This window comes from Filicampus tigris, chromosome 10 (genome assembly GCF_054856515.1).
Source record: "Filicampus tigris isolate MCC_2025a chromosome 10, RoL_Ftig_1.0, whole genome shotgun sequence".
Classification (NCBI taxonomy): Eukaryota; Metazoa; Chordata; class Actinopteri; order Syngnathiformes; family Syngnathidae; genus Filicampus; species Filicampus tigris.
In genome coordinates, this window is record NC_141226.1 from 8,619,385 (window position 1) to 8,643,685 (window position 24,301).

General features: G+C 41.4%; 7 non-coding genes across 7 annotated transcripts; all 7 read left to right on the forward strand.

Annotated features, from left to right (window-relative positions):
* Positions 1–119: 119 nt before the first annotated feature.
* trnan-guu (transfer RNA asparagine (anticodon GUU)) lies at positions 120–193 on the forward strand. Its single transcript has one exon. It is a non-coding gene; the product is annotated as a tRNA-Asn (tRNA).
* A 272-nt stretch (positions 194–465) lies between these two features.
* trnan-guu (transfer RNA asparagine (anticodon GUU)) lies at positions 466–539 on the forward strand. Its single transcript has one exon. It is a non-coding gene; the product is annotated as a tRNA-Asn (tRNA).
* Positions 540–811: 272 nt separating this feature from the next.
* trnan-guu (transfer RNA asparagine (anticodon GUU)) lies at positions 812–885 on the forward strand. Its single transcript has one exon. It is a non-coding gene; the product is annotated as a tRNA-Asn (tRNA).
* Positions 886–1,157: 272 nt separating this feature from the next.
* Positions 1,158–1,231, forward strand: trnan-guu (transfer RNA asparagine (anticodon GUU)). Its single transcript has one exon. It is a non-coding gene; the product is annotated as a tRNA-Asn (tRNA).
* A 280-nt stretch (positions 1,232–1,511) lies between these two features.
* On the forward strand, positions 1,512–1,585 carry trnan-guu (transfer RNA asparagine (anticodon GUU)). The gene has a single exon. It is a non-coding gene; the product is annotated as a tRNA-Asn (tRNA).
* A 652-nt stretch (positions 1,586–2,237) lies between these two features.
* Positions 2,238–2,311, forward strand: trnan-guu (transfer RNA asparagine (anticodon GUU)). Its single transcript has one exon. It is a non-coding gene; the product is annotated as a tRNA-Asn (tRNA).
* A 272-nt stretch (positions 2,312–2,583) lies between these two features.
* trnan-guu (transfer RNA asparagine (anticodon GUU)) lies at positions 2,584–2,657 on the forward strand. Its single transcript has one exon. It is a non-coding gene; the product is annotated as a tRNA-Asn (tRNA).
* Positions 2,658–24,301: the final 21,644 nt, after the last annotated feature.

The window sequence follows — 24,301 nt, forward strand, 5'->3', positions numbered from 1 at the left end:
GCCCACCCAGGGGTCCATTGAACACACCCTGAATTTTCCTGGGCTATCAAATCAATTTTGTAGACAATGACATGCGTACCACAGCGAAAATCAAAACTGTATAAAAAAGGGGTGAGCATGTCTCTGTGGCGCAATCGGTTAGCGCGTTCGGCTGTTAACCGAAAGGTTGGTGGTTCAAGCCCATCCAGGGACGCAGTGAACATTCCTTGAACTTTCATTGGATGTTAATTCAATTCTGTAGACAAAGACATGGGTTACACAGTGAAAACCAAAAGTGTATAAGGATTGGATGTGCTTGTCTTTGTGCTGCAATTGGTGTGCCCGTTTGCTTGTTAACTAAAAGTTTGGTGGTTCAAGCCCACCCAGGGATCCATTGAACACATCCTGGGCTATCAAATCAATTTTGTAGACAATGACATGCGTACCACAGTGAAAATCAAAACTGTATAAAAAAGGGGTGAGCATGTCTCTGTGGCGCAATCGGTTAGCGTGTTCGGCTGTTAACCGAAAGGTTGGTGGTTCAAGCCCATCCAGGGACGCAGTGAACATTCCTTGAACTTTCATTGGGTGTTAATTCAATTCTGTAGACAAAGACATGGGTTACACAGTGAAAACCAAAAGTGTATAAGGATTGGATGTGCTTGTCTTTGTGCTGCAATTGGTGTGCCCGTTTGCTTGTTAACTAAAAGTTTGGTGGTTCAAGCCCACCCAGGGATCCATTGAACACATCCTGGGCTATCAAATCAATTTTGTAGACAATGACATGCGTACCACAGTGAAAATCAAAACTGTATAAAAAAGGGGTGAGCATGTCTCTGTGGCGCAATCGGTTAGCGCGTTCGGCTGTTAACCGAAAGGTTGGTGGTTCAAGCCCACCCAGGGACGCAGTGAACATTCCTTGAACTTTCGTTGGGTGTTAATTCAATTCTGTAGACAAAGACATGGGTTACACAGTGAAACTGAAAACTGTATAAGGATTGGATGTGCTTGTCTTTGTGCTGCAATTGGTGTGCCCGTTTGCTTGTTAACTCAAAGTTTGGTGGTTCAAGCCCACCCAGGGATCCATTGAACACATCCTGGGCTATCAAATCAATTTTGTAGACAATGACATGCGTTACACAGTGAAAATCAAAACTGTATAAAAAAGGGGTGAGCATGTCTCTGTGGCGCAATCGGTTAGCGCGTTCGGCTGTTAACCGAAAGGTTGGTGGTTCAAGCCCACCCAGGGACGCAGTGAACATTCCTTGAACTTTCATTGGGTGTTAATTCATTTCTGTAGACAAAGACATGGGTTACACAGTGAAAATCAAAAGTGTGTAAGGATTGGATGCGCTTGTCTTTGTGCTGCCATTGGTGTGCCTGTTTGCTTGTTAACTCAAAGTTTAGGGGTTCAAGCCCACCCAGGGATCCATTGAACACACCCTGAAATGTCTTGGGCTATCAAATCAATTGTAGACATTGACAGGCGTTACACAGTGAAAATCAAAACTGTATAAAAAAGGGGTGAGCATGTCTCTGTGGCGCAATCGGTTAGCGCGTTCGGCTGTTAACCGAAAGGTTGGTGGTTCAAGCCCACCCAGGGATGCAGTGAACATTCCTTGAACTTTCATTGGGTGTTAATTCAATTCTGTAGACAAAGACAGGCGGCACGGTGGCTGACTGGTTAGCACGTCCGCCTCACAGTTCAGAGGTCGTGGGTTCGATCCCGGCTCCGGCCTCCCTGTGTGGAGTTTGCATGTTCTCCCCGTGCCTGCGTGGGTTTCCTCCGGGTACTCCGGTTTCCTCCCACATTCCAAAAACATGCATGGTAAGTTCAATGGACACTCTTAATTGCCCCTAGGTGTGATTGTGAGTGCGGATGTTTGTCTCTGTGTGCCCTGCGATTGGCTGGCAACCAGTTCAGGGTGTCCCCCGCCTACTGCCCAAAGACAGCTGGGATAGGCTCCAGCACGCCCCGCGACCCTTGTGAGGATAAGCGGTACAGATAATGGATGGATGGATAGACAAAGACATGGGTTAGACAGTGAAAACCAAAAGTGTATGAGGATTGGATGTGCTTGTCTTTGTGCTGCAATTGGTGTGCCCGTTTGCTTGTTAACTCAAAGTTTGGTGGTTCAAGCCCACCCAGGGGTCCATTGAACACACCCTGAATTTTCCTGGGCTATCAAATCAATTTTGTAGACAATGACATGCGTACCACAGTGAAAATCAAAACTGTATAAAAAAGGGGTGAGCATGTCTCTGTGGCGCAATCGGTTAGCGCGTTCGGCTGTTAACCGAAAGGTTGGTGGTTCAAGCCCATCCAGGGACGCAGTGAACATTCCTTGAACTTTCATTGGCTGTTAATTCAATTCTGTAGACAAAGACATGGGTTACACAGTGAAAACCAAAAGTGTATAAGGATTGGATGTGCTTGTCTTTGTGCTGCAATTGGTGTGCCCGTTTGCTTGTTAACTAAAAGTTTGGTGGTTCAAGCCCACCCAGGGATCCATTGAACACATCCTGGGCTATCAAATCAATTTTGTAGACAATGACATGCGTACCACAGTGAAAATCAAAACTGTATAAAAAAGGGGTGAGCATGTCTCTGTGGCGCAATCGGTTAGCGCGTTCGGCTGTTAACCGAAAGGTTTGTGGTTCAAGCCCACCCAGGGACGCAGTGAACATTCCTTGAACTTTCGTTGGGTGTTAATTAAATTCTGTAGACAAAGACATGGGTTACACAGTGAAAATCATAACTGTATAAAGATTCGATGCGCTTGTCTTTGTGCCGCAATCGGTGTGCCCGTTTGCTTGTTAACTCAAAGTTTGGTGGTTCAAGCCCACCCAGGGATCCATTGAACACTTCCTGGGCTGTCAAATCAATTTTGGAGACAATGACATGCGTTACACAGTGAAAATCAAAACTGTATAAAAAAGGGGGGAGCATGTTTCTGTGGTGCAATCGGTTAGGGCATTCTGCTGTTAACCACAAAGTAAGTGGTTTGAGCTCATTCAGAGATGAAATGAACATTTTCAGAATTTTCCTTGGGTATCAATGGTTCAAGCCCACCCAGGGACCCATTGAACACTCCCTGAATTTTCCTGGGCTATCAAATTAATTTTGTAGACAATGACATGAGTTACACAGTGAAAATCAAAACAGTATAAACAAGGGGTGAGCATATCTCTGTGTCTACACGGTGAAAATCAAAACTGTATAGGGCATAGGTGAGCATGTCTCTGTGGCGCAATCAAGTAGCGCGTTTGGCAGTAAACGGAAAGATTGGTGTTGCAAGCCCACCCAGGGACCCATTGAACACTCCCTGAATTTTCCTGGGCTATCAAATCAATTTTGTAGACAATGACATGGGTTACACAGTGAAAACCAAAACTGCATAAGACTCCCGTGCCTGTGTGGTTTTTCATGTAAATATTAAGGTTTATTTTATTACTTATACTTTATTCGTGAAGAATTTCATGAGAGCATAGAAAGTTTTTCAGGGGAGGTCCACTTGATGACAAAACCAGATCTGGTCATTCCAACTTCAGAATGTAATCCTGGATTTCACAAACACCTTGGAGGGATTTTTTTGTAAAAAATTGCACTCAAATTTATCACCAGTGTATTAATCGTAAATCCATAGGCCTTGTGCAACTGACTGGCAGTCGTAAAATTATTCCGCTCGTGTCTTCCTTGTCCGAACATCTGAATTCATTCATCATCACCTTTCCCTAACTTAATTTTCTTCACCATCTTCTGTCACTATACCATTTCTCTCCTGTTCTCTCTTTGCTCCACACATCAGCCCTCTTTCTTGTGCTTCATCCTCATCCATCTTTCTTTCCTCTTTATGTTCATCTCACCTATTCCATTGCTGAGACCCAGTCAGCTCTGCACAGTAATTTGGTAGCTAGTGTGTCCTGGGCCAAATCTGTCACTGTGGACATACTAGCAAGGAACACAAGTGATTTCCCACAGGGAGAAAAGACACTTCTAATCACATCCTCAGGGACACAAAGAGACATAGGGAGATGGTGAAGAATAACAGACATGCGGTGTAGTGGTAGAAGTGAGAAGACCATTAGATAAATAGGTGGGGACACAAGTCATAATACATTCAGATATTAAATTAATCAGGAGTGAGAAATTGGATTTCGTCTTTCAAGAGGGAGTTGCACTGAGTTGGTGTTTGAGTTATCAAACTGGTGACTTGCGAATTTTATTCAGACAAGATGTAACATACTGTAGACATGAGGTCCCTAACAAATCTGTTCCTAAACTGGGGCACTTTTATTGTTAGTCTAAGTAGTTCACCAGATCGCTGTACAAGGTCGTTGGCTTTACAGCACGGACGGCAAACTCAAGGCCCGGGGGCCAGATGCAGCCCACGACATCATTTTATGTGGCCCACGAAGACAAATCACGTGTTGACTTGACATGTTTCTTTTACATTGTCTTCACTGTGAGCACAACATATTCAATCTTTCAAGCATTTGTTACCAATCCTTTCTTTAAAATACATTGAAAAATGGTTGAACAAACTGTTTACTGGCTTCCGATTTCAAAACTAGCGATCCATCAATTCGTTGTGTATAAGCCGATCATACATTTACACGGGTTAACAGTCCTAATGGCCCTCTGAGTGAAATCAGAACTATTATGTGGCCCGCGACAAAAATAAGTTTGACACCCCTGCTTTACAGTGAGGGAATGTATGCTGTTTGCCAGATGAATAAATCAGAGGGGACCAGAGTATCACCTTGGAGAATTCTACTGGGACTTTTAAAACAGTAGTCACTATTTGATGGGTTGTTGGGCAGAAAAGAGTTGAGAGCCCCAGCTGTGCAATGTCTCATTCTGTATGTATTAAGAACTACATGAACGCAATTTGAATTGCATTGCCCAATAGGTGTTGCCATGACAGATGACACACTTGAATTAGAAGTTTCATTTATGCTCTTTCCATACATGCACATTTCATAAATCTATTAGGTTGTGGAGGAATGCAGGGGAATGTGCATGTTTTCTTCAGAGTGTATAAGGTGAGTGTGTCATGTTGCTTTGATTGAAGGGGGATGCGACCTCCCTTGTCAACAAGTAGTCGTTTTCGGAACAGAATTATGTCCACATTAAGCCTACGCAGTGTCCTTTCTGATTAAGAGATTTCAAATGAAGAGATGGATTGAAATGTGACCGTACTTGTTCATGTTGTAGCTGTCTGACAGCTCTGATGAGGGATGGGAGGGACAAGATTGGTTTCACACATTGACTATGTTTACATGCAGTCAATGTTCGGGCTGTTTTTATGGTTTGAGCGGACAGAGTTACCCCCCACATTTAAATAACCCGATTGAAACTCACGAACGACATGACGCAATTACACGTTATCTACGCTTGTTACTTGCTTCCGTCAATAAAACACATTATATTCATGTCACTCACCGCACGAATGATGCCGACGGTTTCCTCCTCTCTTTAAAAGTGTGGTGTCGTATTTACTCTAGCTTTCATCATGTTTACTTTATCACTAGATGTGCATTTCCGGTGGAGCGCATGCCAAACACCACATATGCAAGCACTTCCTGTACTACTAACACCAAAATTCCTTAAGGTTGGAAATGTGCAGAGTGTCCCGTGCATTCAGGATATTCCGATCGGCATATACATGCACGCATATTCGGGTTTGGAAGGGGGTAATCCAAGCATGATATTTTGAAATTGTAATGGAATTTTGAAAAACCAGAATAACAGCATGTTCGGGTTATTGCACGCGTTTACATGGCTTTTAAAAATCTGAATACTGCCAATATTCGGGTTTTTAAAGGTTTATCCTCTGCAAGTAAACGTAGTCGTCACTGACTGTGAATGTTTGCTCAGTGTTTATTTAGAAGCTGAATATAACTACAGTGTACTGATTGCATGTGATTGGCTGAGAGGGTGTATCTCGCCTCTCACCCAAATTCAGCTGGGTTAGGTTCCAACACACCTGCTATCCTAATGAGAACACTCAGTATACCGTAATTATTTTATGCTTCTAAATAAACACTGCCTCTGGCCAATGATAGTTGGTATAGGCCCCAGCACGCCCGTGCCCCTTATGAGGATAAGCGGCTCAGCTAATGGATTGATATACAAGTATACAGTTTGCATTAATTGCGATGAATTCATCCAGAGTGATATGCCCTCCTTTGTAAGAAGGACTTTGCTTACCAAGGAAACAGTTCAAGCCTACTACATAAATGTAAAGCAACCAGCCACGGCTAAGGCTACAGCTAATCATACCAACGAAGACTGAGAATGAAAATAAATTTGCAAAACAACTGCCTGAATACCTCAGCTGTACCTCTTGATCTTTGTCGTCTGCGTCCGGTGTGGGAGCAGGATTTGCTTCCCCCTCTTCAATTTCAGGCTCGAAGCAATCTGGCTCAGAACTACAGTCAGAGCTGCTGTGTTGAAACATTTTCCAGTTGACGGTGAGTAGTAGGTATTAACAGTCGAAAAAACTGGTGCCTAATGTGCACAATTACTCATTCCCACTTCAGTCTCTGTAGATATCCCGACTGGCGCTTTATGCCCCATACGTCCTCACTGTGGAAGAAGCAGTGTGCAAGCGTGCGCGTCCTCCCAGCCTTTCTGCTCCATCTTTATCTGCTCACTTCCACATTTCCTCATTCTCATACAAGTCAGCCATGGAGAGGTTGATCCTAGTGATATGTTGAAGTGGTCAAGAGTAGGGATGTCCACATAAATTTTGGTGCCAATTGATCACCGTTTTTTTGATGTTATAAGCGAGTTACGTACAATGATTTCCAATGGACAAACCGCGATCGTGACTCCCACCCAGACATGGAGAGAACGGAAGGGGGCGTGGCCATATTCCTCATTAAAAGTGGCCGTTATTCATGCTTTAACTTATTTCCTAATTTCTCCAAAATTATTGGATAAAATAGAAAATGACAACCCAATTCATTTTCCTGATCAAAAAATATACAAACGGAAATGTTCATGAAAAATATGGCCATCATGACCCAAGCGTCCCTTTAATAAGAAGGCATGTTTTTGCAAATAACATACACTTGAATAAAAGAATGAAAGAGCTGCATGCGGCTACGGAGCCTCGAGTTGCCGACCCCTGAGCTAGAAAATGTATTGGTGCTTGAAAGGGGATGAAAAGATTGGCCTTTTTTTTTAATTCAAAGTGAGAAAACCTAATAATATTTGTGGGCTCACCTCCAAAGGGGAATATTTTAATGATGCACGAAGGTTATTATCATCACTCCACACCAGTGCAGACAGAGTGGGACATAACAAGGTCAGAGCACAGGTGTGAACTATCAACTTTGTCTATAGTACAGTATTGCAGTATCAATATAATGTGTTCTGTGTGAGCAAGCTGTCTGAAATTTGAGCTCCATCATGTGTACATTTGCCAAATGAAGTCAAAAACTCATCAAGGGCACAATTTGGGTGTGAAACAGAAAGTCAGATGATTGCCTATACCAGATTTACATCACAATGCTGCGAGACTATGAAAAGACACAGGCACTGGCAAATCAATCCGGGTCAGAAAATGGATTGAGCAGACGCAGGGAGACAAAAATTCAAATGAGGTTTGTCTAATCATTCTGATAATTACTTTGTCTCATAGGCTCTTCCTGTTTGATGAAAATTGGTGATCATGCAGAACAAATGTTGCACCTATTCGGCCAGGTCTTGGCTTCCGTGGGCCCACCGATTTGTGCTTGTTGAGTTTTGTGTCAAGTCTGCTGCTAGAGCTGCTGTGCAGATTCCAATCTATTAGTACAGTTCACAATTCCTGATAATTCCATTCTTCTCTCAGTAAGGATAGCTCAGTTTGTAAAGACTTGAGCTGTTGTACTAGAGGGTCATAGTTCAAATCCCACTGCTAGACTGCTTCCCGACTACTGTCAGATGTCCCAAAGCAAGGAAGTGACACTCCCATCACTTTGATGTCTCCCCTTGTCGATTCAATCGAGTGAAATGTTGATGCATATACAGTATTGTTAAAATTATAATATTAAAATAAACTAACATATGGCTAAGCATTAACATACACCAGCCCACCGAATGTGGGTGAATTTCATCATTGTCGGGTGACGCTGTTACTCCTACCCGACACTTTGGCGAATTGAGTTATAGCTTTGCACCCACAACTGTGGCCAAAAACAAAAGTTATGATTCCAGATATACGGGGTGCTTAATCTTTAACTGGCCTCTCGGTAGTGATGTAAGATACAGACCAATTATACGTGAGTCAAGTTATCCCACGTCAGTGTCGGGCAAACAATCATGAGAGTGGCATGGACGAAGGGGAACAGTGGCAAAAACATGACTGAAAATGATGGGAAAAATTTGCATTGTGGAAAAAAAGCAAAAAGAATCTACCGTAGTTGTAGTCTTGTAAACAGTGAACCTGTAAAATTCCATGTTTATAAAATCTCAGTTTGAGACTAGGCTGGGATTTTGCTCATTCCACCCAGCACACTGCGTCCCCTCAGGGAAAGATAACAAAACAGTAAACACAACTTGGACACAACATGACAACGTCAATGAATTTTGTGGCTGCTTTCATTAACAACTTACAGGAGGTCAATGTGTCACAAGTCTGGACGTGAGAATCTGCATACATAAAAAGTGCGTGAATCCAGATGCTTAAAAAAGGATTTAAACGCGAACAGGAGAAATGGGCCCTAACTCTGCTAAACAGGCGATCGACAAATGACCATTAGACCTCTTCATTAGTTCTGCGACTTCTGTCAGTTTTTGTTTTAAAAGAAGTGGGTTAATCGTGTTCAGCATCAGTAATTTGGACTAGTTTAGTCCCAAGAAAGTCAGACTGGTAACCAGTGAGACCTCATTACTGGGATGTGGTGTGCGATCCTGAATTAAGAGCACACAGAGTGATTGAGAACGTGACTTTTAAACAGCATAGAGCATGAGGATGCAATCAATAACTTCAGGCTCAAATGTGGAATTTCTAATGTGTGTACTAATAATACTGACCTGCAAAGTACAGTCATTTTAAGGCATTTTTATAATGCATCTTAATGCATATGCTGATGAAATTAAGTATTTACTAAAAAGTATGCCTACTTACCTTTTGCTTATACTTATTATTAATAGTATAGCCAACGTTTCTAATTGCTTCAGCTCAATACAGTACACTATGTGAGTTGATCTCACTCACTCTCTCGCTCTCTCTATCAGACACACACACACACACACACACACACACACACACACGCACGCACACACATACACACCACTAACATAATCATAGTCCTCTACCCGGCTCAGGAGCACTACTTGGTTTTGGATTATAGATAACTTGTCGAAGTGCAGCACTGCTGGGCAACTGCAGGGCACAGCAGGAAGTAATTGTGACAGCAGCTGCTCATCATCGATTCACCATATTGAACATGAGTAATTGGATTGATTATAAAACACTATAAACTGTTATCCCCATGTAAAGTATTTTTTATCCCAGCAGATATATTAGTTTCATTTAAACCATGTTGTCTTGCATCTTTCTCTATTGCAATACTTATTTGTTGCCCTCCACTTCTGATTTCACAAGAGTATGAAATTAGGTGTATGAGTGTTAATTACCAAATGTACTATTAACTGTAGCCACTATAACAGCCACATAAATCTGCAGCGGCACATGATCAGTCACATAAAGTAGAGTAGTTAACCGTTTCCGGGATAGGATTCACCACAGTGGACAGCTATTCATAAATTGCTCTCTCCGAAATGAACGAATCTCGCCCCCCTCCAAAAAACACATAAAAGTGGGCACCCTCAGTCCGTCACTAAGTTCCCGTCAGTATTTCAGAAAGCCCCAGTGGGCCCACTCCATCGTAACATATATATATACTTACCTTATACACTGTAAGTAAATTTAAGGCCTGAAAACATATTATAATAGCTCTCACGTGAACCGCGGATTGAACACGAAAAACTGTGACGTTTCCAAATGATAGCCTGGATCAAACAGTTGAGTGTGATCATGGCCATTGCTCTCCCCTTCTATTGTAGGTTGCATTCCTTTTTAATCAAGCCTATGTTCAATTGATTGGTTTCTTGTTCTCCTCCCCGTGTTTATCCATGCAGCTTGGTATCATTGATTGCTTCTTGATTGGGATGAGGCTTTCTGGGTATACAATACACTCAGCTTGTCAAAAGTGAAATAGTTATTTTAGATACAGGTGAAAGCAGCTCAATAAGACGACCACAAGAGGAAACGATATGAAATTGGCTCACTGGAGCAGTATCACAGTCATCCCTGAGTTTAGATTTTTTTTTTTCCAAGGCCGTGTTGGTCTCTGCACAACAATGCAGCACACAAAAAAAAAATAATTTCCCATTTTCCCAGCTCCTGTCCGACCTCGGATTTTAATGAGCTGCCGGTGCGCCGTCAATAAGGAACAAAGTGGCGATGGGATCACATCAGCTTCAATGCCAGTCAACACGTTGACCTGAGAAATTTTTATTATGCTTGTACAGGGTCGTGGATTATTTGATATCTTCTGCCTTCAGATGCACATTTCAAAACTGAGTGCATTCATTATACACTTACAATGCTGCATATTTGTATTCAGATATATTTTTTAATTGATTTATCTATTTTGGTATTGTACATTCGTTATAATAGAGAGGATTGCCTTCCTACATGCAATATATTCGGGAAGTTATAGAAAGTATAACTGTTTCACAACCAAGCCACACGTCCATGCCGTAAACAACGTGAATGATGCTCACCCACTGGCTATTGGATTTCATGGCATGCAATTTGCTTTTGGCAACGTGCAAATTCTTTAAGTTATGTGAAAAACTAAACACAAATGTGAATATCAGTAAAGCATGAAAACAGCAATGTTAGTGCAACTGTCAGCATCAGGTAAACAGCCTCTTCCGAGCAAAGCAAAACATCAAAACAAATGTTGTTAAAGTTTTTATAGCATAGCAATCCAGACTGATCAAGTTGTTACTGTTGCATTTGGCTACATCTTTCATTTCTTAAACATTTCAGTCATGGATTGACAGTTAGGCTGGGCAGTGAGCCACTACTTTCAAGTGTCAACCAAAGCCCGGAAGCCGGACTACACTGTGTTAAAGCATAAAGATAATAATCTGAACTGCATTCAATTTACAAAAAGTAGTTGGATGACCACATTACTGATAGCGAACTGTCTTATCTTCTGATAATCTGCAGCCTCCCCTAGCTCCGCCCCTAGTCGTCATGGTAACAAAATCTATTATCCATTATCGCCATTCTGCCTGCAGTGGCTCACCAGTTGGAAGAATAGTGGGCACCTTAAAAAAGCCCAATTTCAGCAAGAAAAAAAAAAGTTACACCATGTCATGGGTTATTTTGACAAAAAGCATTTTTTTAGACAGCTGGAAACTATTTTGCATTGTGAAAAAAATAAATATTGTGTCACCTTTAAAACCAGGGGTTTTCTTACTTTTGTTACCATGCCCAGAGGACAGCCAAAAGGCGGTGAGGTTTAAAATGAACATCTTACAATTAGTCACCTTCCTTTTCTAAACATAGCCATTACCTGGCAAATTAGCATTTCACAGACATGACACAAGTTAAGTGCTTGACTGTCTAACAATGACATGGTAATGTGGCGGTCCACCAGAATGGTCGGATCAGGAGGTATGCTTGAAAAGAGCCTGGAGCTTCAAACATCTGAGAGTTTTTCTCTTGAGTAGGAACTGCAAGGGGCTTTCAAATTATACTGTATTGTTTCAGTCATCACAAATAGCCTATAGGCTTTTGACATTGGTTGTGTATGAAATGGTTTGAGTTTGCATACAGCATCAGTCAAAAGTTTGGAAACACCTTCAAATTCAAATAGGTGTGAACACATTAAGATGTCAAGAAACTCAAGCCATTAACTCTTGATAATGCACAGCTGTGAAATGAAAATCATTCTAGCACATAAAGCATCAACCGCATCATAAAGCTGACTGAGAAGATGGGCAAAGCTGTTATCTGGGCAAAAGGTGCCTACTTTGAAGAATGTAAATTATGAATCAGATTCTTTTTTTATTTAAAAAAATCTTTACCAAATAATTCCATCAGTATTTTTCCATAATGTTGATGATGTAAGTATTAATCTACAATTCAGGAAATGTTTAAATAATGAAAAAAACACTGCATTGTTTGTGTTTTACAGCTTTTGACTGGTACTGTAGCTATCACAATATACTGTACACACTTTTAGTGAGTGATAATCACCTTTTACGTTTTGTGGGGACTGAAAAGTATTATCAAAAAAAATTCGGTCAGCACCACATTGTGTAATGTTGAAACCAGCATCGACAAGTTGATAATTATTTTTGCAAAATAATGACTAAACAGTCAACAGGCCTTCCCTGTCTTTTTTCTGCACATGTAATACATAGGAATAACACAGGTGCCTTTTCTCATGTACTGCAGGGCAATTGTAAATATCTGTGATAGAATTACAAATCCTATTTCTTCTGTAGTCCATTTTCAAGTGGTCTTCTTTAGTTGATGAGAAAATAAATAAATTAATAAATAAATCATACATACAAAGATAGTGGAAAACGGAAAAGCAGGCCTTCTCAGTGTGGTGAGGTGGAAAAGTGGGAGTGGGTATGAACAATGACTACCATACACTAGGGACCCGTGAAGGATAAATAGCTCGCTAATGGCATATAATAGTTTTCTGACCCAGTCAACTAAGAAACAAAAATACCAAAAATCTACAGCACTTTAGACATGATACTGAAGCAAGCCAACCCTTGCTACGCCGATGGAGAAGACAACTCCCTTCAGCTGAATTCAGACTCTGAAATTTCTCCTGGTAAGATTTCCTAAACATCCTATTTTCATTTGCTGATTTGTGATTTAAGAAATGGTGAAAACAATCCTAAATCAAAACAAACGAGGCATTCTTGAGATATTTCGGAATTACATTTCAAATGATATCTTTGCGCAGATCTCTAGTTGATGTTTTCATTTCTCACATCATTTGGGTATTTCATTGCTCACATCTAAAAAATATGATCACACTACAGGTGAGGAGACTTCACCGCCACCGGACAAGAGAGGTCGACTGGAGACGCACATAAGCCAACAGAGAAGGCAAAAGATGGCACAGTGTGGCACGAAGAACAGATTGGAAGCTCAATTGAGTCTTACAACACAGATGGAGAGCCAACTGCTTTTGGTTAAGAAGAAGAAGTGTGGAGTCGCTTACAGTTTCCTCTGTTTCATCGTGTTTAGGAATGGACTGTTCAGCTTGTACACCAGACACAGCATGGCAGCTGGTTCATGGCCCTCCCTAAACAAACAGCATTCATTGCCATCCTCCTCTTGCGGGGGGGGTGAGCAAACTTCCATCACTGCATGACGCCTAGTTGGCAAAACTGGGATATCCGCTGATCACCGGTTTTATGGCCCGAAACCGCTTCCAGGACATCATGCCACACTTGTGTTTCGATGACACGCACAGTGAACAAACTGGGACTGACAGGTTTGATGCAGTCTACAATGTTTGGAAAAGCCAAATGACTGGGCCGTGGGAGTTCTCGTGTGTGGTGCATCAGTGGCGTTTTGTTTACTACCCAATCTCATTCATTATTTAAGAGAGTGATTCAAGAGTGTTTTGTTAATGTTCAAGTCATTATATTAGACTGCGTAACATCTGTGTGCCGTAAATGCTTGTATGACAACGGATGAATTCAAACTGCCGGGTACTTTGTCCAGCGTCAACAAGTACATTGTGGTATTCCCCACTCTTTCTATGTACAACTGTACTCATCAATGCCATGGAATCCACAGAATTCGACACAAAATATATTTGTTTGTTTGAGTTTGTTTTGAGTGATGGTTCTACATAATGACGGCTTCTTCACCTCATTTTAGACATAATGATTTTTAAAAAATAAAAAAAACAGTTTTCTCCAGTTTTTTTTGTCATGAAATCAAATAACATATGAACAATTTGCTGAAAAGTATAGATATATAGCTCATTGGTGAATTGCTTATTAAATTGTTTTCAATCCATACAAACAAGGCTGCTAATATGCCAAGCTTTGTAAAGTCATGCAGACTTCTTGAAACATCTGTGAAGTAAATTGAGGTTTTTGACGGCACAAGTTTGAGATTTGGAATTAACTATAAGTATTAATTACTGTATATAAAATCATCTAAATGGGAATGTTTTGAAAGACAAATCAAATCAATGTTCAAAATGTTTTTTGTGGGCCGACTGATGTTCCACTGTAATTTGTATAATTCCTACCTCTTTTTGTGGTCGAAGGTTAGAAATAAAATACAAAGGTTAAGCAGTAGACTTCAAAGTGTGTGAGATAATGGATGTGGCTTACTCCAGAATAGACGATGCATGCATGTTGCAAACCTCATTCGTGCTCAGATAAATGTTTGGTTCACTGCATCACTGTGGTGGTTATATTGTAATTGAGGCAAAAGCCCATTCCCCATTTCACCAATATCAAGGGAAAGTGCTTAGAAAAGAGGTTTAGGAGGAGGGCAAGTAAGAAAAGGAAGAAATGTGATGAGAGACGATAGATTCTTCCCCACTTTCCTCTCCCTCACTTCCCCACCTACACACTCAGATACACACTCATATACACAATTTCTCCCAAAATGCCACTCTTCAGCACATGTTATACAGGATCATAAGATGGTAATAGGCCATCATGCTCTACTCATGAGACAAAGAGGATACATATCACCTTCAGTGCATGTACTGGATAAGACTATCAGAGAAACCCTATGACCTGAAACACGATAGAGCTCCGGACATTGATGTCATGCATCCCACAATGCTCTACGCCAAATGCAAACAAGGCCATTTTGGCAGGGTAGAAAACTTGTCGCTAATTTGAGGAAACGCCACACTTTGACAATGGTAGACAGGGAGCAGAAGAAGGGGCAAACATTCTACAGGCTACCAAAAGAAGAACCAATTAAGTCGTAGCGCCCACGGGTCACTCTCAGAATTGCCTGTAGGTTGGTCAACTTATGCCAAGAATGTAAAGTGATTGGCAGAAAAATCAACGAATTGGGATGTTTTTTGTTTTTTTTAAATTATTATATTTTTTATTCTGGGAGGCCCTTGATTACCGTAGGCACCTGGACTTGAGCCCAGGTAAGTCTGCTGGTAAAGGTCGGCCTGGGCCCAACATTCCCACACCAACAAGGCACAAGACGTTTACATGCAGCTTCCAGCATAACTTATGATCAATAATAACATGCAAGAAATTATTTTCATATACTCCTGCTAACTTAACATTGTTGATATTGCTGCTCGCCTACTAACTGGAGCTCGGAAAATGGAGCATATAACACTGATTCTGGCCTCCCTTCACTGGCTCCCAGTGCATTTTAGGGTTCAATTTACGATTCTCCTATTTGTCTATAAATCATTAAATGACCTCGCCCTGGCGTACCTCTCCTACGCACCTTCCCGCAGCCTCAGGTCTGCGGACAAGGCGCTGCTCGAGGTGCCGAGGACCAAGCGGAGCGTCAGAGGGATTGAGCTTTTTCGGCTGCCTGTCCCTCCCTTTGTAATGACCTCCCATTGGATGTTAGGCAAGCCCCCTCTCTGTCCATTTTTAAAACCCGGTTGAAGACACATTTCTATTCTCTGGCTTTTGATCAGACCTGACATTTTTGGCTCTTTTCCGGTGTCTATTGTATATAGTGTTTTATGTTAATTTATTGATTCCACTTGTTGTGTTATGGCCTTTTTATTGTATTGTATGTAAAGTGCTTTGTTACAGCTCTAGCTGTTAAGAAATGCGCTATATAAATAAAATTGTATTGTATTTTATTGTATAAAACATCCCGTGATTGCAGCACAGCTATGTAGGGCCAGGGGAGATGGCTGTCACACACAGAGCCATACTATTGGATTGGGAGGCGGTCCCAAAGTGGCCATTTAAAAGCAGTGATCTGAGAGAGCCACGGCCAACTTTACATCATCTGTCCTTGGCAGTCTGCTTGTAGTTCCTTATAATTGTACTTTATCAATAAGTTTCTGCTTCCATGTCAAGGACTGTGCGGCTGACTTCAAAGGGAACAAGAGGAGCCGTTTTGACTTTGTCGGTGAATCAAGTTGGCTGTGTTGGCGCCCAAAAAACGGCTGTTTCTAACTGCATCAAGACGTGTGTGAATATACCAACACTTATAAGCTATATAAAAGTATACTTTATAAGCTATATAAAAGTATAGCTATATATATATATATATATATATATATATATATATATATAGGTATAGCTCTCCCCTTCACACAGTTGGACCATGCTTCGTGGCAGACTTGCACGGAGCATGAATATATATGAAAGAAGGATTCAGTGAACTGATTCACCTGATTTTATGTGTTTTTATCAATGTTGACTGCCATTTTTTATTGTGGACAATCTTGAGTGTTTTTAGCATGCTTAATCAGATAACTGGAGCAGCTGGACCTAATTGAGCAATTGGAGACAGCTGAGCGGACTGGGTGTCAGCCAATCGGATGCTGCAAGCTGACCAGATTGGCCAGTTGCGATTGAGGAGTCAGCCCTTCCTTTCCTTTAAAGCGACCGCAAGCGGGAGGGATGGAGTCTTTTTTTTTTTTTTTTTTTCTTCTTGTTGCTGCTAGAGGCCGAGACGTGGAGGACTTGGGACTAGTGATGGGTCGATGAGGCGATGAGGCGTCATGAATTGTGTTGACACAATGACACACAGTGTTGAAGCGTGTTGATACTGTGTCAGTCCATACTGACACCTGCTGGACTTTTAACTATCCCTTTAGGCAACCCACTTGACAGACTGAACTGACACTTATTTGAGTGTATACAATAGCATTCAAGTCTTTGCATTCATATTGTATTGTTCCATATATTTCAATAAATGCAATCATGTATCATAATGTGAAAATGGGGATGCTTGTGGAATTTTTGTCATTACAAATGTTTATTGAAAAAAAAAAAAATTCTCCAACGTTGGAAAATGAAGTCAGTTGCGTTTTTTGCTCGCGATTTCTCCTGCAGTGGAGAACGCACGCTCGCACACAAATGACGATGCCAGTGGGAACAGGAACTCTTTTGCCAACAGGAAGAGTTGGGGTAGGAGGTTTGCTGGTTCTTCCAAGAAACTAGTGGATCTTGAGTGCATCAAATGTCCCCCACTGCCAAGTAATTTTGGACTAGAATCTGCAGTTGCACTTCTTTCACATCTCCTGATTTCATCGTCCAAATGCTGCCACACGTTATCTTAATTTTTTTTTTTTTTTAATTGACATTTTAGTACAATTTCATAACACAAAAATGATGAATAACATGCCAGATGTGGTTGCAGAGGGCTGTGATGATGGTCCAGGCTGGGCCTCCTTTGTTTGCCCGATGACACGCAGAATTTCAGACCGGAGTCTGGTTGTGGCTTTTGTGCACCTCGAGGAACTGCGGAAGCCAAGTGAATCAGTTCCTGAACCCTTCACTCTCCACAATGCTGAGGGGCTGGAAGTTCTTGACAATGGAGTTCAGCAGTGCCTCATCAAGCAACTGCTTCCTGGAAGCTTGAATGTTAAGCATGAAGTGGAGAATACATCAGTAATAATTACTGATTCCCAATTAATTATCAACAAAACAACTGTGAGAAAGTAAGAGAATGGCTGTATACCTGAGCTTACCCTGGGTGTGTCGGGAACTTCATTCTCATGCTTGGCCCGATAGTGCCTCTGTCACGTGAGGATCGGGATTTGGACCCATACGCAGACATGACACGGAAGTTGAATGAGTAAAAAGTCTTTATCAACAAAATTCAACGTAACAACAGAGATCAGGACTGGAAGATAGTTTGACGTACTGACAACGTGTCACTGAGTAAGTCAAACTTTTAAACTGTAAGACTATCAGGACTAGCCTATATGATATCATAAAGGACAAAGCATAAAAGGACCTTAGCAACAGCATAGCAACTGTACGTCACTTAACAACCAGTCATAACAGCCTTAGCATTGAGGAAGTGCTTTTGTTGTGTAAGACAGCTCTGAGTGACAAATGCGACATTGCACTTGCAAAAAAATGTGAATAGTAAACTAAGAGTTACCTTGGAATTAATTTAAATGAGAATGGAACAGGACAAGTCCTAAATCTGAGAGGAAGTGGGTGAAATAAGGAAATTAAAATAATTACCTTATTCTCCAAAATGAGATGAAAATGATCCCATACGACAGACAACTTTTTTCCGCTGGGGCTGCTCCATAATGCACGACGTCCACAAAGGTCCGTAAGGTTTGGAATGTTTTGGCTAGTGCATCCCGTTGACAGACGCGCTTCCTTATAAACTCAGTTTGCCGTGTCTTTTGCCGAGTCGACACAGTTCATGTGTCGTTCACGTGTCTGAAAGCGGTACGCGCACCGACGCGGGGATTGCTCTGACAGCTCGGCGCGTGCGTCGGCGCATCGGTGTTGCGGGACGATGTTGCACCAATGGCTGTGAAAGCATTGTGTATTGGAGGCTGGTGGTGAACACGGGTTGCAGAAGCTGGAGCTTCTGGAACAAATCTGTGAGTTCCAAACTGCAAGTTGGTGCCGTGTGACACCAGGCACGGAGCATGGTGGTGCAAGAGAGATGGCCAACAGGCAAAGTTGGTGGAGTGACACCCATGTAGGACGGTGGCAAAGGACCTGGAGAGACCGCTATGCAGTGCTCAACCTGAGGCCAACTCACGTTCTTACGACATCAATCACCCCAAACACTTTTAGAGACAATTGCATGCAAGTGTTTGAGTGTTTTTTATGGTTTTATTCTATTCATGACTTTTAAGTGTGGCTGGTCAAAATCTCTATGGCCAGCCAATAAAGATTGTTGTATACCACTACGTGTGTTGTCAAGTACTGCTCTCCCTCGTGATCCAATCTAGGGGTTATTGCCAAGTTTGATGTTACCACCAACCTCGTAATATACAATAGAGCCCATAGAGTGCAAGCAAAGTATAAAAACATGTGAGGCGCAGATTTTGGGGACTACTAGCTCAAGAGCATTTTGTCTACACTTTGTAAGCACTGTAGTTCTTTAAATTACTGTTACGTGAAAGTACTGTTATATGTAGGCCTACATTTTTGGGGGAATATGGTTATCAGTATCATTTTTGGGCCATATTGCCCACCTATAAATTTCCCCATGACACGTATCCTATCCCGCGTCCTTTTAATTCATCCTCTGAGTGTGTTTTTAATTCAGGCAAAATGAGGGAAAATATCAATACAGCACAAACCCAAATAGAATCTATTTTGTTAGAGCTACAAAAGATTAAACTTGTCTATCCTTGGAAATAAAACCCTGAATGTCTCTCTCTTCCTTTCACTTAAGAGAAACTTGTGTATTTTTTCAGTAAATTTAGCTTGCAGGCTTCAGGGCTTGTAGGATGCTTTATAGCGCATTACAAAATCCAAGGGTGAGTAAACATAGCTTCACAAGGGGCAAAGAGATGGTTTTTTTCTATGTTTGTAGCATTATATTCACTTGTGCAAAGACTACAATGATGACAGAAATTCTTTGCTGAAATCAAAATATTTCTCTTTAAAACTGATTCAAAGACAACACGGCTGCTGCCCTGCCCTGCGAGGCAAGGTCGGGGTGTAGCAAGCAAACGCATCATTAATCAAGGATAACTATTCGCTATGACAAGCACATGACCCAGATGACCCACATTACAAAAAGAAAAATGATCGGAACAGTGGGGACAAAAGCACAAGAGAGGCAAAGCACTGCTGATCACTTGTCTTTCACCTATATCTGCTGCTGGGAGCAGGGCCAGGAGAGGGGCTAGATTGTTGAAATATTAATGCATGACATTCCTCAAGACAAATTCACAATGGCATCACTGTGTGCCGACAAGTGACACATTCACAAGATTGGGTGACGATGACATTCAGCGTGGGGGAAGAAACACTTCCTGTGCACACTTGCTGTCAGTTTGAATGAGAGGCTGGGTTCTGTCACTTCATCTCTCTCTCTCTCTCTCTCTCTCTCTCACACACACATTTTCATGGAAAATATAGGCTGCCCACTATCACCTGTGAAATGCAGCAACAAATACAACTTGCGAAGGTGTATATGCTAGTGCAGTAGGCTGCATTTGAGTGTGTATGTTGCTTTCAAGAACTTGACAAGTGACGAGCACTCTTGATGAAACACATTTCTATGCTAGTTAGTCTTTGATTGATTGATTGCTTTAATGTGTACTTAATGCGTCCATCAAGTTTCAGATGGTTTTGCTGTATTAGGCTTTGTGAATAATAAAGTACCTTTTAAAGTGTGTTTTAAAATCTTGTGATCTTTGTTGTCATTTGCATAAAATCCAGTGAATCGGCATTAATGTTCTGGTGGCTGAGATGAAAGAATTTCATACTGAAGAAAATCATAGTCATCAAAGTCTAATTATGATCGAACCTCATCAAACTCATTCCTTTTGCAGAAGTGTGAATCGTCTTTCTTCAGGACCTTATCACCTCAATTAGTATTTACCTTCATGTTCTGTATCGCTCACAACCTTCATTGAACCACTACGAAATTAATAACACTGACAGGTTTTGTTAAGGATTCTGAGTGTGTCAAGTCAACAGGCAGTGTAAAATGTATACTCAGACTATGTTCATATTTGTCATCTGAACTGAATTGCCTGCGAGTGTTTTAGGCTTCCTTTACTTTTTCCCCATCTCAACTCTTTAATGTCAAGTATGCGGTGGGTCTTATTCCATTGTGTATTTTGACAAAAGAGTATCAGAGACCTTTTAGCAAAACACTTTTGTTTTAAATTGTGGGAGAAAATGCATGTCTCCTTTAAAGGCAGTGTTTACAGACAATGGGGGGCTTTGGGGCTTTTCTCAGTAATTTTTTCGCCCAACTCTTACCGCACTAATGGTATCCTTACATTGCATAACGACTCACTGTATTCATGTTACGTCCTAAGTGTTCTTTTTGTTTTAGTTGGTTGTCGCTGTAATAAAAGAGTGGCTCAAACGACCAGCGACAAATTCCTATTAAATTTTTACATTCTTGGACAGTAAAGTTGATCCTGATTCGATTTTAACTGATTCTGAGGAAGGGTGAGCTTTAAACTGCTGTAGGGTGCATGGGCACAAGCAACAGTCAGGACTGGTGGAATGGTGATACTGTAGGTCAGATTTCCTCAGAGAGTGAGAGCGACTCCCCTGTTAACCCTTTTAGGCCGGGAGCGCATAACCCTGTTTCTACCACTAAATCCGGCAGCGCTGTTGCTTCTTTCTACCATAAAAGCCAGGAAAGCGTTTACGTCATTTTCTTTTTTAAATCTAATTCTTGGTCTCTTAGCCAATTAAATACATCAGAATATACACCCGACGGTGTCGTGACCCTTCGGAAGATGACGTGGGATTTTTTTAGAGCATAGTTGTGGACCCGCAGAAGATCGTCTCCACAGTAGGTTTGAGTAGTAAATTAGCCAGCTAATGAGCTTTAAATAAACATTTGCTGTTAGCATCTCTCCCGCAGGGTGTCATGCAGTTTGTTGTTGGTTTTTTTTCGGGGGGCGGGGCGTCACGTACGGACGGAAGCGCTTTAAAAGGACGAGCACGGACGGAGTCGGAGGATGATAAATTTTATGAATAAGGATGGTGGGACGAGGCCGGAAGGCTACCCAGGATGGACCGACAAAAAGGCTCAACTAGCAAAGCTCTGTAAAATACTGTAGATTCATAGTGTTCCTGAGTAAAATATGTGCTGTCAGAATAGAAGGTTGCGAATTTTCTATGTAATCTTATCGTAATTGCGTGAACCGACACTCTTGTGTATTATTTCATAATTCCACACTGCCTGAATTGGTAGTTTCTTTATAGTTCTTTCTAGTTTCTTTATTTATCCCTTTATTTTAGCAACGCCTGTTATGTGCCGCCCCAAAATGACATCTGACATTCACCCCAGCCACCCCACTGAGAAGTCTCTGGCTCTGCCCCTATGTTTTGAAACCCCTATTTGGCTAAATTGTTACTTTAACCAATTTGTAACTGCAACGGCAAAATGAACTAGGCTCTAACCAGCAAATGATATGCAGAGGTGAGTGGAGCTCATTACTCACTGTCACAGGGTGAATGACAGGAACATGAGCTGTGAAAACGCACACAGAGGACTATTTATAAATAACAGTGAAAGGAGCTATAGGTTGACATCCCATTTCATGTCTTTCCCCCCTCGCCCTCCCGCTACAAGTGTGTGCCTTTCCCTAAACAGCTGGCCCGAATGAAGCAAACAAGATCCCGAGTGTACTCATACAAAAATATTACCTCTACCCTAATAGCTTTCTTGCATAAAATGAGAGCATACGTATACAGAACTACTGTACCTGTCAGGGCTGGCGTACATGCTCCTCCCTGGGAGCTACACATTTCAAATTTCTTTTAATTGGTCACACTTTTCCCCAGGGTCGGAACTGTGTGCAGCAGTAGACACAGTAATGGTTTGCCCTGGGAGCTGTGCATTAACCACATCATGGTAACTCTGCAATACCTATACACCCATAAGGAACTGTCCCTTATTGATTCCCAGTGTAGAGTCATCACCAAGGAATTACATAACACCCTCAGTCTTATACATCATTAATGAATGTATTTACTGTCACAGCGTGTTTGCTATGAAGTGCGCTGAAAGGCGATCTAATCTTACCCCCCTGAGATCATACAGTAGTTACTCTGACAGCTTTTTGGGACTCTACAGTACAGAAATTGCTTTCATAATGAGCTTGGTTCACTATCTGTATCTAATGCAGAAAAATCACTACGAAAAAAGTCAGGAATAAAGATACTGACCCTGACCACCCATCTCCTCCCACTATCTCATTCCCCACAAGGACCTTTGATCCTAGGGCATGGCACTGAGAAGCATTTTCATTGGACAATGGAATTGTCGGGGGTGTCTTCATTCCCAACTGAGCTAATAGGTAATGCGCAGTGTAAAGTTCATGATTCTATACTTACATTTACAGAATCAGAACATACAGTTTAGTGTCAATATTAACACCCTTTTGTTATTCATACATGTTGACATGCATTGCTTGGAGGAATGCACTTCATCCATCAGCATTCATTTTTTCTATCTTTAATTTAACTACCGGTAACCATTTTCACATTTCCGGTCTCAGTTCTACAGATTGTACTAGCAGCAGTCAATGCACATGCATCCAAAAGATTCAAAACGGTCAACCACACCACATTAAACTTGTGCAAACCCACCACCTGTGTTGGTTCTTGTTAGATGCATGACTGCCATATTCATATCAAATTGATCACTGTCGCACACATACTGTACAGAGCAGTGAAATTACTTCGTCAGGGTCATGTTTTGATCATTAAAATGTTTTGGAGGCTGTAGAATCAATCAAAGGGGGAATTTGCGTTTCTCTTTTTGATTCTGCACTTTAGGGACAATTTTGTTGTGAGCACACAAAAGCTATATTCCTTGCTTCAGTTTATTCAGACGTTTGAGTTAATTTACAACAAAAGCCAGAAAAGGCAAAGTGATAGGTATAGGACTAAACTACATAATTCAATTTGGTTTGACAAGGTTATCATTTGACCAACAATGAGCATGTTGTTTCACTGAAGTATTTGCTTCATTTCACTTTTAAATCTCATTTGTTGGACCACATTAAAAAAAGTATTGCACTGAAATATATTGCGATAAGTAATGGCTGTCAATAATTTTTTTTATGAATTTTGTCAAATCAATTACATCTTTGGAATGATTAATTCAGCATCACGGCTGAGATTCAGAAAACAGCTCAGCCGTGATTGGTCGTTGTGATGTCATTTTCAGTCGACAGAAGACAAAATGGCCGCCCCCGGAGATGGCTAAAACGAGTGCATTTTGCTGCTTAATTTATATTCCACAAACGCAAAATTAATCAGAATGCCGTGTTTCAACTAGTGGGCCTGCTGGGAACATATTCTTGAAAAAAATAGGTTTGGGTTGACTTCCGCTTTAAAGATGCACCGTGCAGCTTCTGTAGCCCCCGAGGATGGAATTCTACATTACAACAGAACTGTTGCTTTGATATGACGTAGGTCAGGGGCGCACAAACATTTTTGACCAGGGTTCAACTTTTTAAGAAACAAAACTCCCGAGATTGACCAGTTCAGTGTCAACATTGCACACCCACAAACCTTTTCCAGCGTGCAGTAACTAAACTCACAACACGTTTCTTACACTATTCTGTTTCCTTAAAACACACATGCGCACGCATCACGCGCACATGCACACTTGAA